We start from the raw sequence: 17,218 nt of genomic DNA on the forward strand, positions 1-17,218 counted from the left end.
TGGGAATTGAACAATGAGAACACATGGACACAGGAAGGGGAACATCACGCACCGGGGCCTGTTGTGGGGTGGAGGGAGGGGGGAGGGATAGCGTTAGGAGATATACCTAATGTTAAATGACGAGTTACTGGGTGCGGCACACCAACATGGCACATGTATACATATGTAACTAACCTGCACACTGTGCACATGTACCCTAAAACTTAAAGTATAATAAAAACAACAACAACAACAAAAAAGATTGCCAGTTCTGGAGGACCTACCAAGTACAGGCACTGAGTGACTTTCATGTACTTTCATATTTACACCTCGCCACAATTCCACGAGATAGGTCATTCCCCCTGCCCTTTTTTTTTTTTTTTTTTTTTTGCTTATTAGCAGGAAATGTCCAAGCGTCAAAGCCAGGGCTCAACCCAGGCCAATCAGGGACACTTGAGCTCACTCTGTCTCTCCAGAGCCTGGCAGTATCAGGACCACAGTGAGAGCTGGACCCAGAAAGAACAGACTATAGCAATTCAGGAGAGCTGTTTTTCATAGAGCAAGGAAGACGTGGAAGAAAAAATACCTTCTTGGCTTCTGTCACCCTTGGAGAGACTGAAAGGAATAGGGGATGCAGCAGTTGCTTCTACCTCTGTGCTTATCTCTCAAGAAAAGGAGACAGGTGGAATGAGAGAAAAACAAGTCCTTCTAGCTGGATGCCTCTGAGATCTGTCCCAGTGTCTTCACCCTAACCTGCTTCATTTTTCCCTCTGGCTTTTAGCAAAGGAGTTTTGAATTCTTTTAAGATGCTCAGGGAACCCACTGTTCAAGGATAGCAGCAATGAGAAGGAGTGGGGATGGGACCAGGGTCTGGTCTTCGGAATGTCCAGCCTCCTCCAGAGAAGGCCCACTAGCGGGAGACTGGCATAAACTAGCAGAGCCCAGGAACGTGAGGGCTCAACTTGATGGAGCAGTAACTTGGGAACAGCTTAAACAGATTGGAGTTAGTTGTGCAATGGAATACGATGCTGCTTTAAAAATGATGTGACAGAAAGTTACCGTGGAGAATGTTCATGATTGATACTGAAAAATTCAGGTGATATAATACTAGTTTTGTGTTTTAAAAAAGTTTATATATACATGTGTTATGTGTATGTATGTGTGCATATAAACTTTTACAATACAGATCTATAAATATAAACTTTCTAACAAATCCAGGACTTGAAAGACATGTACTAAAATTAATAGGTGATTTTATAAAAAGTTTTGGACTTATTTTAATATTCTCTCTCTATGTGCATGTGTGTCTAGGTGTGTGTATACTATATATACACATAGACACATACATACGTACTCGACTTAAATGTGAAACATAAAACTTTTAGGAAAAAAAATAGGAGAAAAATCTTCAGGATCTAGGACTAAGCAAAGAATTCTTAGGTTGGATGTCAAAAGCATGATCCAGAAAAGAAAAAAATTAATAAATTAGATCTCATCAAAACTAAAAACTTCTGCTTTGCAAAATACCCTAAGAGGATGAAAATATGAGCCACAGACTGATAGAAGATATTTGCAAACCACGTATCTGACAAAGGACTAATATATGTAAAGAACTCTTAAAACTCAGCAGTAAAAAAAAAAATCCAATTAGAAAGTAGGTAAGAGATATGAGCAGCCATCTCACTGAAGAAGATGTACAGATGGAAAATAAGGTATACAGATGTTCAACATCATTAGCCATTTGGGAAATGCAAATTAAAACAACAATGTGATGCCACTGTATATACCTATCAGAATGACTGAAATAGAAAATAGCGACATCACCAAACGCAGGTGAGAATGTGGAAAAACTAGGCTCCACCTCTGTTGCTGGTGAGAATGTGAAATGGTACAGCCACTCTGGAAAGCAGTTTGGCAGTTTCATATAAAACTAAACATTCCGTTACCATGCAATCCAATGATTGTATTCCCAGGCATTTATCCCAGAGCAATGAAGACTTACATTCACGCAAAAAATCCTATACACCATTGCTCACAGAGGCTTCATTTGTAATAATCCAAAACTGGAAATAATCCAGAAGGCCTTCCGTGGGCACATGATTAAACAACTGTGGCACATCCACACCACAGACTGCTACTCAGCAGTAATCAGGAACAAACCACAGTTGACCCTTGAGCAACACAGCTTTGACCTGCACAGGTCCACTTATACGTGGATTTTCTTCAGCCTCTGCCATCCCTGAGACTACAATACCAACCCTCCTCTAGAAAAAAGTAAATCTCTTTTTTCTTCCTTGTGACTTCCTTAATATTTTCTTTTCTCTAGCTTACTTTATTGTGAGAATACAGTATATAATACATATAACATACAAAATACATGTTAATCCATGATTTATGTTATCAATAAGGCTTCTGGTCAACAGTAGGCTAGTAGAGGTTAAGGTTTTAGGGAGTCAAAAATTATATCTGGGGCAGGGCACGGTGGCTCACGCCTGTAATCCCAGCACTTCGGGAGGCCGAGGTGGGCAGATCATGAGGTCAGGAGATCGAGACCATCCTGGCTAACATGGCGAAACCCCGTCTTTACTAAAAATACAAAAAATTAGCTGGGCATGGTGGTGGATGCCTGTAGTCCCAGCTACTTGGGAGGCTGAGGCAAGAGAATGGTGTGAACCCAGGAGGCAGAGCTTGCAGTGAGCTGAGATTGGGCCACTGTACTCCAGCCTGGGTGACTGAGAGAGACTCCATCTCAAAAAAAAAAAAAAAAATTATATCTGGATTTTCAACCATGTTGGGGTTGGCATCCCCCGCCCCTGCATGGTTCAAGGGTCAACTGTACTGATAAACACAACAACCTTGATGAATCTTCATTGATTGAGTGCAAAAAGCCAGTCCCAAAGGTTACATACTACATGACTCCATTTATAAAACCTCAAAATGACAAAATTATAGAAACGGAGAATAGTAGTTCAAGGGGTTATGGATGAAGTAGGTGAGATGGCTGAAGGAAGGTGAGTGTGGTTTTAAAAGGGAAGTGTGAGAGACCCTTGTGGTAAGGGAATTGTTTTGTAACTTGATTGTTGTGGCAGATGCCTGAAACTGCATGTAATAAAATTGCATAGAACTAAATATGCATGCACACACACGCATACACACAAATGAGTTTAGGTAAAAACAGGGAAATTAAACAAGATCAGCAGATTGTATCAATGTCTGTATCCTGATTGTGATATTGTATTATAATTTTCCAAGATGTTGCTACTGGGGGGAACTGAGTGTAGGGTATAGAAGATTGCGCTGTATTAATTTCTCAGAATTTCATGTGAGTGATATAATTGAAGGAAAAAAATTTTTTTAAGTTAGTTTTAGATTTGTATAAATTATATAATGCATAATTATATAACATTATTATATAGTATATATTATAGCTTGGTATTTATAAGAAATAAATTAATTAGTAATACAATCACTGAAGGACTTAACCAGTTTGAAATTTTCGACTCTTTTCTTGCAAGATAAAATTAATAACTTGCTCCCCGCAAGATAAAATTAATAACTTCCTCCCCTTTTCTGTAAAACTATATGAAAGCATTGTCTGTATTCATTGCACCCAATTTCTCTTCTTCCATTCTCTCTTTAATTCACTTTAATTAGGATTCATCTCCACAGTCTTACCAAAAGGTATCAACATCACCAGTATTAACTGCAGTGCCAGTTCTCAGCCCCTGCTCCCTGACCTAGCAGCAACCTCTGTCATGGCTGGCAGCATCCCTCTTGCCGTGTTTTCTGTGTGTGGCCTCCTGGTTCCCACTCTCTGCCTCGCCTCTGACAGCAGAATGCCTGCTCAGTGGCTGATCCTTTGCCCCAGTCTGCCTGCACATGCTCTCGTGGCTTTAACACCATCTGTGTGTCTGCTACTCCCACTCTTATATTTCCAGCTCGCTCCTTTCTCCCAAACTGTGGGTTCATTTATCTAGCTGCACACTTGACATCTACATCTCCATTTAGATACCCGCCAGACACTTCAAAATTTAGCATCCCTCCAATCGCTGCCACTGTATTCACAGAGGTCCCTTCTCTCTGTGTGTGTCTCTGTGTACAAATTTCCCCCCTTATTATAAGAATACCAGTCATATTGGCTTTAGGGCCCACGCTAATCCAATATGACCTCATCTTAACTTAATAACATCTGCAGAGACCCTGTATTCAAATATGGTCATATTCACAGGGTCTGAGTGAACATGAATTTTAGGGGGACACTATTAACTCAGTATACATACTCTATTAATTATGTAAGTGATTTGTTTTGTTATTGTTTGACTCTTGGTTCTAGAATGTAATTTTCTTTGATGCAGAACTCTTTTTTTTTTGGTCCTGATCATATTCCAAGTTCCTGGTGCTTTGTCTAGCAAAGAGCAGAATCTCACTAAATTAAAGAGTGTGTTTACATCTGTAATGAGTTATAATACAATGACGCCCTTTTGGGGGTAGCACATGTGGACATGTCAACTTCTTTGACCATGTTTTTGAACAGATAGACAAATACAAAATACCAAGTGATCAGTTAAAACAGAGACCTTCTTTAGCCATTTGGAATAAACATCATGTCCTCTAATTTATATTCTTGCTATATTTAAGTGAAAATTTTGCTGTTGTTTGATCATATTTCTAGCGATAAAGAACTGCATGAGTCTAATTCAGAGCATCCATGCACTTGCTAACAAAGCACTTTCAGTGACTGCTGCTTCATTTCTTGCTTTCTGATGGACTGCTGAGTCACTGGAGCCAGATCATCCTCTGAGAATCTAAGACTTATTATGCCCGAGGCTTGCTGCTGCTCGTTGGTGCAGCTGAGTTTGATCATTATCTGCTGTGGGCTGCAAATGGGCAATGGCCCCAAATGCACTCTGAAGGTCAGGAAAAAATTAACTCTGTGTCTTGTCTCTAAAAGTTAGATCTTGTTCAGTTCTAACATGCATATAACATGTGTGGGCATGCATATATGTATGTGTGGGATGTGTGTGCATGTATGTGTGTGCTGTAAGGACTGTATATCACAGGGTGGAGAATAGGGTGGGGTGAGTGAGGCTTTCACAACTGGGGCACCAAAAGTGTCAGTAATCAACATAAATAATATTTTAATGTCCTATTTTTAAAAGTTAAAAATAACATTAAAATTCACAACAAATTATCAAATTTTTATTTTTTATTTTTTTCTCTGTTAGATGTTTTATTGTATTCAAACATTTCCAGATATTTTATTCAATTTTATAATATTATAACAGGAATAAAATGATTATTGCATTGACACAAATCCAATTCATAAAACTCTTTATGTTTTGTTACCATGTAGGGATTGATGTAGCTGATTATAGGTCTAAGTAAGTTCTTTCTCATTTATCAAGTTCTCTAAAGAAAACATCATAGGCACATTTTAGAATTAAGGGAAGTTTTAAAAGTTAACTATATAACTTTTATTTTAAATGAAAATGGGCTGCTGTTTATTTTATGACACTGTATTATAGTCATCAGGAATAGCCAGTGGGTCCTGGTACATGTGGCTGGGCTCCCGTCCCCTCGGCAGGGGGTTTCTGAGGGCTGACGGTGGTGTATGAGCAGATTGAACCATGAGGGTGTTATATATAGTCATGTTTTTATTGTATAGCCTTTATTTACTTTTTCCACTTGGTTCAAAATATGGGAGGATATTCTGACAAATGTCTGTAGGAACACACATTTTTTTTCCTTTTGCCTCGTGTTCCATCATGGGTCAGCACACCAGTGTGCATATGTGTTCATGTGTGTGCATGTATGTGTTGAGTGTTCACTTGTTCATTCTAGGGGTTGGCTCTGGAACATCTATGAATGGTTAGGTGGTTGTTGGTCAGATTCAGTTAAGAGGATCCCCTGCAGTTTGACTTCATTTCAGTCCCATTAGCAGATCAGGGCTATTCTGGCTGACTCCAAGGTGGTCCAGGGCACTCCTGAGCGAGCGCATGTAGGGATGTGCAGCCGGAGCGCTCTCATCCATCCTGAGTGACATTGCAACCTATGCATGACACGCTTTTTGGAGTTCACAGTGCATGCAGTCATACGTGTTAGAAAAAGCCTTTCAAACTAACCTCCATGATGTCTTCCTACACTCCAGAAATCTGGAGCCCTGATGCCCTAACAGGGTGCAGACCCCTTTGCTTGACCTTGCTTGCCCACAGCTCAAGCGCCCTTTTGCTAAATGTTGCTGAAAACTCTGGTACACACCCTTTCTTAACTGGCTTGAAAGTGGCTCAGAAGAGTAGGAGAAAGTCCCTACTGTGCCTGTGGTTCCCGAGAGAATAGAAGATCCAGAAAGAATTGTTGTGCGGTATTTCCCCTTTTCAAAACACCATAAAACCTACCCAAACCTGCTTATGTGCAGTTAGGCTAGATGACTAGAAAATAAAACAGTGTGCAGACAGTGCTCTGTAACCCCATACCAGGAGCGGCCCTGTGCCCGCAACAGGCTGTGGAGGGCTCCCTTCTCCCTCTGCCTTTCCAGGCTCCAGTCAGCATCATTTGCTTTCCTGGCACAATTTTTGCGGTCTGCTCATGTTGTTTACATCATTATTTCTGTCCTGAAGTCAACAGCACTGTGCGTTGGGCTTAGATTTTTGACAGCGATTTTGGCAAATGTGCGCTACAGTGGGAAGACATGTAGGTATCTTACATAAATCTTAATGATTTCAATGATTATAAATGTCTGTGGCATTCAAAGCTGACTTCTTTTTAAATATTGGTTTGACTGGGTTCTTGGGGAAAAGTCTTTCTAGTTTCAGTCTGTCATGTGATATAATTTGAGGTATTCTGATCCTTCATCTAGGGATGATGTATATGTGAATTAAATTCACAGCACTTTTGCACTAGAGTGGGAGCCCACAAAGAGAAAATGACTGAAGATAAGATCTTTCTTACAGGATATTAAAAAGAGTGTGCTTTCAAGGAAGAAAAATTGTGGGTAATTTCTGACACCACAAATAATTATGTATTAGCCATATAAAGTAATTTCAAGTGGGAAATAATTTCTGTCCATGTTAAGTAAAACTATTTTAAAATCAGATGCTCTACTATTAGTAGTAAATGAAAAAAATGAAATAATTAGATAGTTTTTTCTGCCTAAGCACTGAAATTATGGGAAAGGGCTTATTTAAGGTAGAAATGTAGTGTTCTGAAATATTTTAAAAATTTCTTAGAAATTCAACTCTAAGAATAGGTATTTCTCTAGACCCAGGAAAATGTTGAAAAGCTGGAATCTCAATGGCTTGCTGTGGCCCTTAAAATGGAAACTGCACTACACAGCAGGAGCTATGGAACTGTGGGCTCTTCCTCCTCCCTGCTCTCTGGTGTCATCACACACCAGTAATCCCTCACTGGCTCCACTGAAATGGCCCTGACCAGTTTTCAGGTGCTTGTGTCTGAACTTCTGTCCTGCCACTGGGCCTTTGCATATTCTATTCTTACCCCAGGGCCATCCTTCCCTTCATTCTTCACAGATCTCGGTTAAAGCAACCTGTCTTCAGGGAAGCTTGTCCTGACCTTCTTAACTAGATTAACCTTCGCCACCATCTCACCACACGAAACACCCTCATCGTATCTCTGTCCATTAGCTCTTCTCAGAGCTGCATTTTTGTAGTCACATTTAAGATCATTCGACAGTAACTCTTGACCTCTGTGTAGCCCATAGTTGCTTAAGAGCTGGGACTTAAGCCCAGTTTTGCTTATCATGATATCTGTTGTCTTTCCTGACACGTTAATATAAATTGTGGGAGGAAGCGAAAACAATGTGTGGGGCCAGTCCTTCTTTAATGGCTAATTTAAATATAAGGTAAATAAATTGCTTTTAAAACACTTGCTGTGTTTTCAAATAAGGGTTGTATGTTTTGATGCAGTAGATGATGTCATAGAGAAATCTTCTGTATTTATTTGGCTATCATTACAGTTTCTGCTATTAATGCAACATTAACATGTCCACTGTGTTCTGAGTGGAAGGGAAATGTTTGGGATGCAGCTCTTATTGCTCTGAAGTATTTTTTTCCTACTGTGGATGGTGGGGAATAATTAAATGCCATGAAAATTGAATTTCCACAAAATTGGTGCAGTGAGGAAGCATGTCTTTCACCAAAACACTCCAAATGACAAAATTATAGAAATGCAGAATAGATGAGTAGTTCAAGAGGTTATGGATGAGGCTAGGGTGGGATGGCTGGAGGAAGGTGAGTGTGGTTTTAAAAGGGAAGTGTGAGAGATCCTTGTAAGGGAATTGTTTTGTAACTCGATTGTGGTGGTGACTCATGTCAGGGTGCAGCTACTGGTGAAAACAGAACTATGCTTCCACTTGGGAAAGGATGGCCTGACCACTCATTCTAAGTAGAATGAGGACACAGGACATTAAGTTCCTTGCAATATCTATTTCTCTAGGACTAAGATTTTACATGTATAATATTTACTTCTAGATTGGAAACACAAGTTACGGGAACTTTGAAACAGTTTTACTGATCCGTAGACTTGAGGAAGAAAAACAGGCCAACGTGGAGAACTGACAGAAGGTTGGAGTAGAATTCCAGATATGAACCCTCTGACCAAAAGAACCCTTCAACACACCTTGAACAGGCCAGCTCTTAGTCACTGGAACGTGGGTGCTCTTGTTCCAGCAGCTCTAGACAGAATGAGCCATGAGGCTTCTTGCTTCTGTGGATGGGTGTCAGCCCCAGACCCATTATCTGTCTCTGCCTTTCTGAATCCTCCAGTAATTCTCAGCAATAGATGTTCAGGATTTAACTGGCTACAGTTTTGTTTCTAGGTTTAGAACATACTTAAATGGATAGATTTTTATTTGCCCTGGGAAGTCAGACTAGTAGCTGTTTGCATTGGTAGTTTTATATGTATTTACATTTAGACTTTCAAAATCAACAGAATTGTATATAAGACATCTTTTTAGACTTTAGCTTCCTAAAAAAGTTGTTGGAGAATTTTGCATTTAAATACTTGCCAGGTCAGTAGCCTGCCATTATTAATCATAAAATTTAATCTGTTCTTAAAGTAAAGATTTATTGTCTTGAAAAAAAAATTAGTTTTAAGATAAAATCCAGCTCAATTGATCATGTTTTTAAAGTAAATGTATTTCAGTTGCTTTTCAGTATGCTCCTACTAGTTCCGTTTTTCCAATAATGTAGTGTCTGTGGCTGTATGATAGGAAGAACAGAAGTATCTACCAAGCCATGTGTTTTACTTAGTGTCACAAATAAGTTCTTGTGTTCTTAAGATATAATTCTTGAGTATTCTCTAGAACTGATTATTAGGCTTTTAAAAAATGAAGGATTTCTGGCTGGGCACGGTGGCTCACGCCTGTAATCCCAGCACTTTGAGAGGCCAAGGCGGGTGGATCACGAGGTTGGGAGATCGAGACCATCCTGGCTAACACTGTGAAACCTTGTCTCTACTAAAAAATACAAAAAATTAGCTGGGTGCAGTGGCGGGCGCCTGTAGTCCCAGCTACTTAGGAGGCTGAGGCAGGAGAATGGCGTGAACCTGGGAGGTGGAGCTTGCAGTGAGCCGAGATCTCACCACTGCACTCCAGCCTGGGCGACAGAGCAAGACTCTGTCTCAAAAAAAAAAAGAAGGATTTCTAATAAAGTGTAAGCACTTTTTTCTTTCTTTTTTTTTAAATAGATTACTTTCTAAGTCATTCTAGCTTAGTGATTTATGTAAGTTGAATTGTAATGCAATCACTTCCATTGTTGAAAACTAAGAACATCTTGAACGGCTTCTAAATTTGACCATTAGAAGGTAATCATATTTTTTAAATTGTCTTATTTAACCAGAAAACTTAAAATCAAAATATATTTTATGAAAAAGTCACAGCAAAGGACTTAATAAAGTAATACAAGTTGAGCATCCCAAGTTTGAAAATTCGAAATCCAAAATGCTCCAAAATCCAAAACTCTTTGAGCATCAACATGATACTCAAAGCAAATGCTCATTGAAGCATTTGGGGTTTTTCAGATTTGGGATGCTCAGTCAGTAAGTATAATGCAAATATTCCCAAATCCTCCAAAATCTGAAACACTTCTCTTCCCAAACATTTCAGATAAAGGATACGCAGATATTGTATGTATTATTCATGTATGCATAATACTGAAATAAATAGAAGGAGTACATGACAGGCAAGAGGAAAGCAAAACCAATGTTTTTACGTCCTTTTAACTAAAGTACAAAAGGAACAATGTATAATTTTGTTGAACTGACATCATTTTAAATTATATCAGCTGACATTTCATGTATCTTTTTTGACACATTTAATGTTTATATTAATTTTGAAACAAGCCAAAATAACTTACTAAATCTCAGAAAATATAGAGGAGGATATATTCTGAACATTAGCTGAATGTTTTCTATGTTACTCAGATGCCTTCCCTCGACGTTAGGTTATTAAACAAGAAACTGCTGACTTTTCAGCACGTTAGCCCTTGAGTATGATTTGTGCTTGTTATGGACGTTGATGATGTTTCAGATTTCAGCTGAGCTCCACCTACTTAGAAAAGCACCTTGTTCCATAGCTCCTCGATAAATAATGTTAGATGATGGCTCTGTACTTACAAAAAGCTTTGGATTTTACAACCTAGCAGTCAGTGTTCTTTTGTGAATTATCTCTTCATATTCTCACAAGGAAGAGAACTGCCATTGACTTCATCTTAGAGTTGAATAGATAAATAACTAACAACTACAGTGTCAGAGCAAAGGTCGGCATTCACAATTCAGAAATCTCTGTCTATGGCTTTGCTTACTTAATTTTACCAAATGTCTGCTAATTTCCAGAACAAACAAGGAGGCCCTCATTTTTGGGCAGGAAGATGGGATAGGCATTCAAATGTGACACTACTGAAAACTGGAATATTTTATTTCTAGCCTTGTGAACAAATTTGCCCCTTCTTTATTCCACCCGAAGCCCTTACTTAGTACCAGTATTCCAGGATCACTATGTAAGTTCTAAGGAGGAGGGATTTAAGCCTGCAATTTAAGCCTGGCCTCAGGAGGAGAATGCTACTGTTTTGCAGACACCACAACACACATTTGTCTCCTTTCACTTTATGAATCTGTGTGTGTGTGTGTGTGTGTGTGTGTGTGAAGAATATGTTATAATGCCAGTATCATTTCTAGGTCATGTACAGGTCAACTCTGCCCTGATATTCACAGCTGAATCAGATGTTTGGAGTGGCCACCAATGAGATGACTTTCCTTTTTAGGTAGTGACCTGCCCAAAAACTTTTGATAGGACAGCTGCCTCAGTCTTGATTTCTGTGTCCCAGGCTTGCTGGGATATAAAAGCAAATGAAATCAAAATTAGGCCTTACTAATTTTCATAAACTGCATAGATGTTGAAGAGACTGAAATGTAATGCTTGTCATTTTATAAAAGTGAGATTTAGTAATAAAGCAAAATATTAGCTGAAGGATGGAGCTCTCTATAGGTTCTCTAATGAAATATGCTTATATTTTATAGAATAAAAAGAAGCACATTGATAGTATGATTTATGTGTAGGTAAGACAGCTTCTTAGAATTTAAGAGTAAAATAAAAATAAAAAATATAGTTGTTTGGAAGAGAAAATGGTTCTGAGTGTGTGATTCATTCTTTTTTGTATTGGAATTTAAGAGGTGGTGCTTGCAGCAGTGAGCTTTTACCAGAAAAATAAGTCTGGCTTTTAATTTACGTGTGTGTCAGAGACATTAATCAAGTATTTGCATTATATACAAGAGACTCTTCTGGGGCTGGGTAAACATTTCAGACAGATATAGATAGATATGATATATGTGTATATATTTTATACATATAAATAGAATGCCATACTTCATTCTCAATTTAGAGATATTTCTCCTCTTATCTATCACTTTGCTGTGCAAGTATTTAAGTTTTTTCTTATCCTGCTGAACTTTGATGAGTGCTTAAGGATTTTTCCAGCCAGTTCTCGTGTGAAGCTTCAGGGTTGCTCTCTTACCGCATAAGGGCCGTGCAGCCACACCTACAGGAGGTAAAGGTGACGGCAAGCGAGTTGCAGACAAGCCTAGGACAAGGATTTGACATTTTGCATCTGCCTTTCCTATTGCCTCGCCTAGCTAAGTCCCCCAAACCTGTCAACTCTGTTTCTCTGTTGAGGGACCCCACGACCTGTCATTGCCTGACAGTTAGCAAATGGTCATTTGCTAATGTTGATATATTAGCAAAGGTTGAAAGAAGAATCACAGTAGTGGTTGATGAGAGCATGGAGGAAGAAGTGAAGGCCTGAGAAGAATTGCCTGCAGACATGAGAACCATGGTGGAGGGACAGAGAGCCTTGGGAAGGAGGATACTCAAGTGTGAGAGGATTAACTGATTTAGAAAATGTGGAGGAAAACATACAAGAATGCAATGCATCTGATAAAGGAAGAACTTAGGATAAGGGCGAAGAGCTTTGCTTAGTGAGAGGAAGTGGCCACTATTACTGTTACTGTTCTTGTTCTTATTGTTATTGTTCTATTACCCCCATGAATATTAACTTTACCCTCATGAGAACTAGCAACCTGAAATGAAATTGTGTGAGCAGTAACAAATTAGAGCTTAACACCTATTCAGAGGTTCATCAACATTGTGCTCCTAGTAACAGGCCACTTTTTATTAGTACTTCTGATAAAAAGGCCACGTCTGCTTCTAAGAGAGCTGTGGGGTGAAGGAAACCCTGGGGATGAATATTTTAATCAGATGACATGATTTATATAAAAATGCTGAGTGAACTGTAAAACTGAATACAGATGTTAGTAATTTAAGCCGGTTTTCAACTGAGCCAGACCATCTGGGTTTCCTTGCTGCCCTCCACCCAAAGGTCTCCCAAATGGGGTGGGGCATTTGCTGTCAAGTGCACATGTGCCTGAATGAGGCTCACACCTGGTGTTAGGGCCAACAGACAGCTTGGAGAAATGCTACCAACTCCAAATTTTCCTGCAGCCCTGGACAGTGACAGATATTCTACTTCCCATAAAGTGTGTGTCTCTTGTTGTGGTTGTTATTCAGTAATGTTGTTCTTTGAAACAACTTTCTATATTTAGACACCATTGATAAAAACATCTTTCAAAAATGTGGCAGCCATCCCAGGCTTGAATGGCGAGGGAGTATGGCTTACTATTTCATGAGTCCTTGCATCAGGAAATAAGGTGCTCACTGACTGGTAGCCTGACTTTTAGAAATTTCCTGTACCTTTTCCAACTGTTTTCTCTGTGTTAACTGAGGATCATTGTGCATATTCTTACAAAGATAACCTGGAAACACAGGATCTCATTTAGCAGGAAGGCTTGGTGAGTGAGTGAGAATAAGTGTGTGTATGTGTGTGTGTGTGTGTGTCTGTGTGTGTGTTGGGTGGGTGATTGTAGCGAATTAAATTTTCTGGTTAACGTAGGGCTAACAAGAACCATTTTTTTGTTCAGGTTCTAGTGAAAATCGGTTCTTCAATGTTTCATGGTCCTCCATTGCCTGATAAATATGGAACGTTGAGCACAATTGAATCCCAATTAGTGAATAAGAATCCAGCAGGACCTGAATACCAGTGGACTTTGTAGGTTGTTACACAGAAAGCACAGGTGATCAGGCCAAAATAGGATCTGTACCGGAACTTACTTTCCTGAGTCAGCAGTAATAAGACCTCACAGATGAGATGGGTCAGACAGGGACTTGTTCTGATTGATGAGAAAGATAAAGTAGACCTACTATTAGTAGTGGTGGAGGTGAGATCTCAAAGTAGATGAAGTCAAATGGAGGAAAAGATAAGGCATGTAAGTTACATCAGTTAGGGTCAGGTTTGTCTGCACGTGACACAAAATTCAAAACAATTATGGTTTGAACAAGACAGAATTTCTTTTTCTCTTGTATAAAATAAATCTGGAGATAGGTAGTCCAGGGTTTATATGGCATGGTGTTAGGGACCCAAGCTCCTTCTATTATATTTCTCTGCCAACTGTAGTTCAATGCTTCTACCTCATGGTCCAAAATGGCTGCTTGAAATCCAGTTATTATGTCAGCATTCCAGTCAGTAGGAAGGTAGCCAAAGAAGAGCTAGTTCCTTTTTCAAATAGCAGTTTCCAAAGGATGCACACTATAGTTCTACTTACGTCTCCTGGGTCAGAACTTAGCCATGTAGTCCTGCCTAGCTGCAGGGAAGGCTGGGAAAGGTCCTGTTTCTTCCAGGTGGCCACATGCCCCACTAAAGTAATTGGGTTATATTAAGAGGAAAGGAGAGAGTGTACACAGGGAAACAACCGCAGTCTCCGCCGTGAAGCTTGGAGAGAAAAGGTGATTGCGGTATCATGGAAACAACAACTATTTGTAGGAGTCTATGTCTGGAATCTCATGATGGCTTTGCTACTGACTCCCCATGTGACATTGGACAGGTCTCTTCAGTTTACTGAGCCTCAGTCCCATCATTTTTAAAGCATGAATGAAGAACTTGACAATGTCCAAGATAACTTCCCCCTCAAACATGCTGGCTTCTATTCTCCTGAAAGTGGGTTGTCAAAACAAGACTAAAGTGATTCATAATTTTAGTTATTTGGGGTTTAGGTACATCAAGGACTGACTCTTGTTCAAGTGAGTGCAGTTTGGCCTCTGAGGAGAAAACTTTCCCAGCAAATTGAAGCATTTAATAAACTGAATAAAATGGTGTAATGAATTAAAGGATTAGTCAGACCTGATATTTCATGGAGAATTAAATGTTGGCAATATCCAGTTCAATGTCTTCTTCAATTTAGGACTCTTGACTCTGACTGAAATTAGCATTATAATTTATTATAATAAAATTGAATTGCACACTCAAGCTTGAAACCCTTCAAGAAGATAAAATTACAAAGAGAGACCCAGACATGGAGATTGTTTATCTCAATTAAAAATTGAGTATCTACCAAAGGCCAGGAACTAGATTAGGGACAAGGAGACATTACCAGGCTACTGTGGAGTCACAGACAAGTACATAAAACCATGTGAAGGTGTGATCATGCAGTGATTAAAATGTGTACAAAGTAGAGAAGGAAAATTTAAAAACTTTAAAACAAGGAGTCCTGCATTTTTACTTTATATTGGTCCTGCAAATAATGTAGTAGTCCTAGATAAGAGCAAATTAATCATCAAATCACTTTCTAAAAATAGATTTTTCCTCTTCATTCTTTCATTCATTCTTCCATCCAACATATATCTCGTGTACCTAGTATGTGCCAGGAACCTTCATATAGGCACCAAATTCTGATATCTGGAACTTGTTTGTGCTGGTTGTAAAATAATTGCACCTGCTTTTTTTATTGTAAACTTTTCTTTAATAACTTATTTTTCTTTTCTTATTGATATTTGGTATGTTAAAATCAGTATCTCTGTGTCCTCAATATTTCCTTTTTTGAGTCATCTGTTCTACTCTAAGGATTTGTTTATGTTTGCAAAGAGAAATTGGGAAAGGATGCTGTTATTTGGCAATTTCAAGCCCCAGGTTATGTAAGTCATGTAAGTCATGAGGCCAAAAGTGCTTGTCTGCCTGAATTCTCCAATCACTTGTTTCGATTTTGAAGTCCATTTTGTTTTCTCTTTAGGTCTAAATGTTAAGGAAATAAGCTACAATTCAGAAGTTTATATGACACTAAATATTTTAGAATTGGTTTACCTTCACATTTTAATTTATGCATTTCCTTATAAAGTTCTGGTTGTTTGGTCTGTCACCCATCTGTAATTTTCATATGTCAGTGGAAGGGTTTACTAATCCAAGATATTCGTACCTTTAGTACTGTGTTAAACATCTTTCATTTCCTTAGGAAAAAATTATAGTTTGGGATGAATGATTAGGGTGGAATAGCATATTGATTCTCTCCTGGAGAAGGCTAAGATGATGAATTATTTGAACCCTTCTGAGAAGATTATCAGTGGGTCAGTACTACAGTCAAAGAAATTATATTGCTCTTCTCACTTTTATTTTGTACCTTAAATAAACCTGCATTAAAAAAACTCCCCTTATCTATTTCCTGAAATAAAAATTGCAAAAACACATCTTTGATATGAATTAACCTTCTAGGCTTAAACTTAGACTTAACATAGACTTAAATTCAAATTTTAATTGAGATTTTAAAATCTCTCCTCCTTATATGAATATTTAGATGTTTAGGTGGCATTTTCCTGTTCTATTCTATTCAGGAAATACGGACTCCTACACCCTGTAGAAGGCATATTGTGACATTGTGCTTGCAAAGGGAGTCTGATTTTATTTGATTTTATATTAATTATACAAAAACACACCTATAAGTTAACAGTTGTTCCTTCGTATTTCCTCCTTAAATCAGCCTTTGTTTATTGGAAAATGTGCTTCATTTATCCCAGATGGTTCCATGCTACCTAGAAACACAATGATATGCCTACACCATTTATTTTGCGTAATGTGGCATATTGCATGTTTGGGTGTACTCTTCATGTATTCTCTTTACCTCTGAGATGATCAAGAAACCAATTTCCTGACCACAAAAGAAGGAGGGTCCCCTGGCAGTTTGAGCATTTCTATTTACTGTTTTACCCTTGAGAAATCCTTCACACTATTTAAGCCTCAACATTTAAAAAACCAGTGAGCCATCAGAACCAGAACAGTAGCTTGCATGCGCTCTATTCATTAGTGTTTGTCATGGTTGTCCATATTGAATTATGGAATTTAAAGGTATATTATGCCACAGAAACAGGGTCGGGTTTGGACTGTGAGAACAAGTGATATACAAATAAAAGATTAGCCAAACTACATTCTGTTTTGCATTCTAAAATTATCCTCAATTTGCCTAATAAGTATGTTTTTCTCCATTGATTAGGGGCTTTATGTTTAATTCTGCTTACGGTAGTGGTTGCGATTTTCTTATAACACCAACATAGTCCATACCATGTGGCCAAGAATTTCCCCTCTGCATAGTATTATAACACTTGGGTGGAATAAATGGAAGGGTTTGTCCCTTTATCCCAGCGGGGCAAATGGTGATTATTTATGGACAGTATTTCATGAAAAATTAAATTCCCTGAGATTTACATTTTATAAAGATTAACTATTTGCAGAGTAAATGTAAAATGCCTGTGCCTGGCCAATATCTTTCCAGTCTAGAAATTGAAGCAGTTTGCTGTTCCTTCACTGACAACCATTCAGCCTCTTCATGCCTCAATTATATTTTCAGCCAATAA

General features: G+C 38.6%; 1 protein-coding gene across 4 annotated transcripts in view; it reads left to right on the forward strand.

Annotated features, from left to right (window-relative positions):
• MTUS2 (microtubule associated scaffold protein 2) overlaps positions 1 to 17,218 on the forward strand; it is a 703,857-nt gene that overhangs the window by 348,237 nt on the left and 338,402 nt on the right. The window lies entirely within an intron of this gene.

This window comes from Pongo pygmaeus, chromosome 14 (genome assembly GCF_028885625.2).
Source record: "Pongo pygmaeus isolate AG05252 chromosome 14, NHGRI_mPonPyg2-v2.0_pri, whole genome shotgun sequence".
In the NCBI taxonomy this organism is placed as follows: Eukaryota; Metazoa; Chordata; class Mammalia; order Primates; family Hominidae; genus Pongo; species Pongo pygmaeus.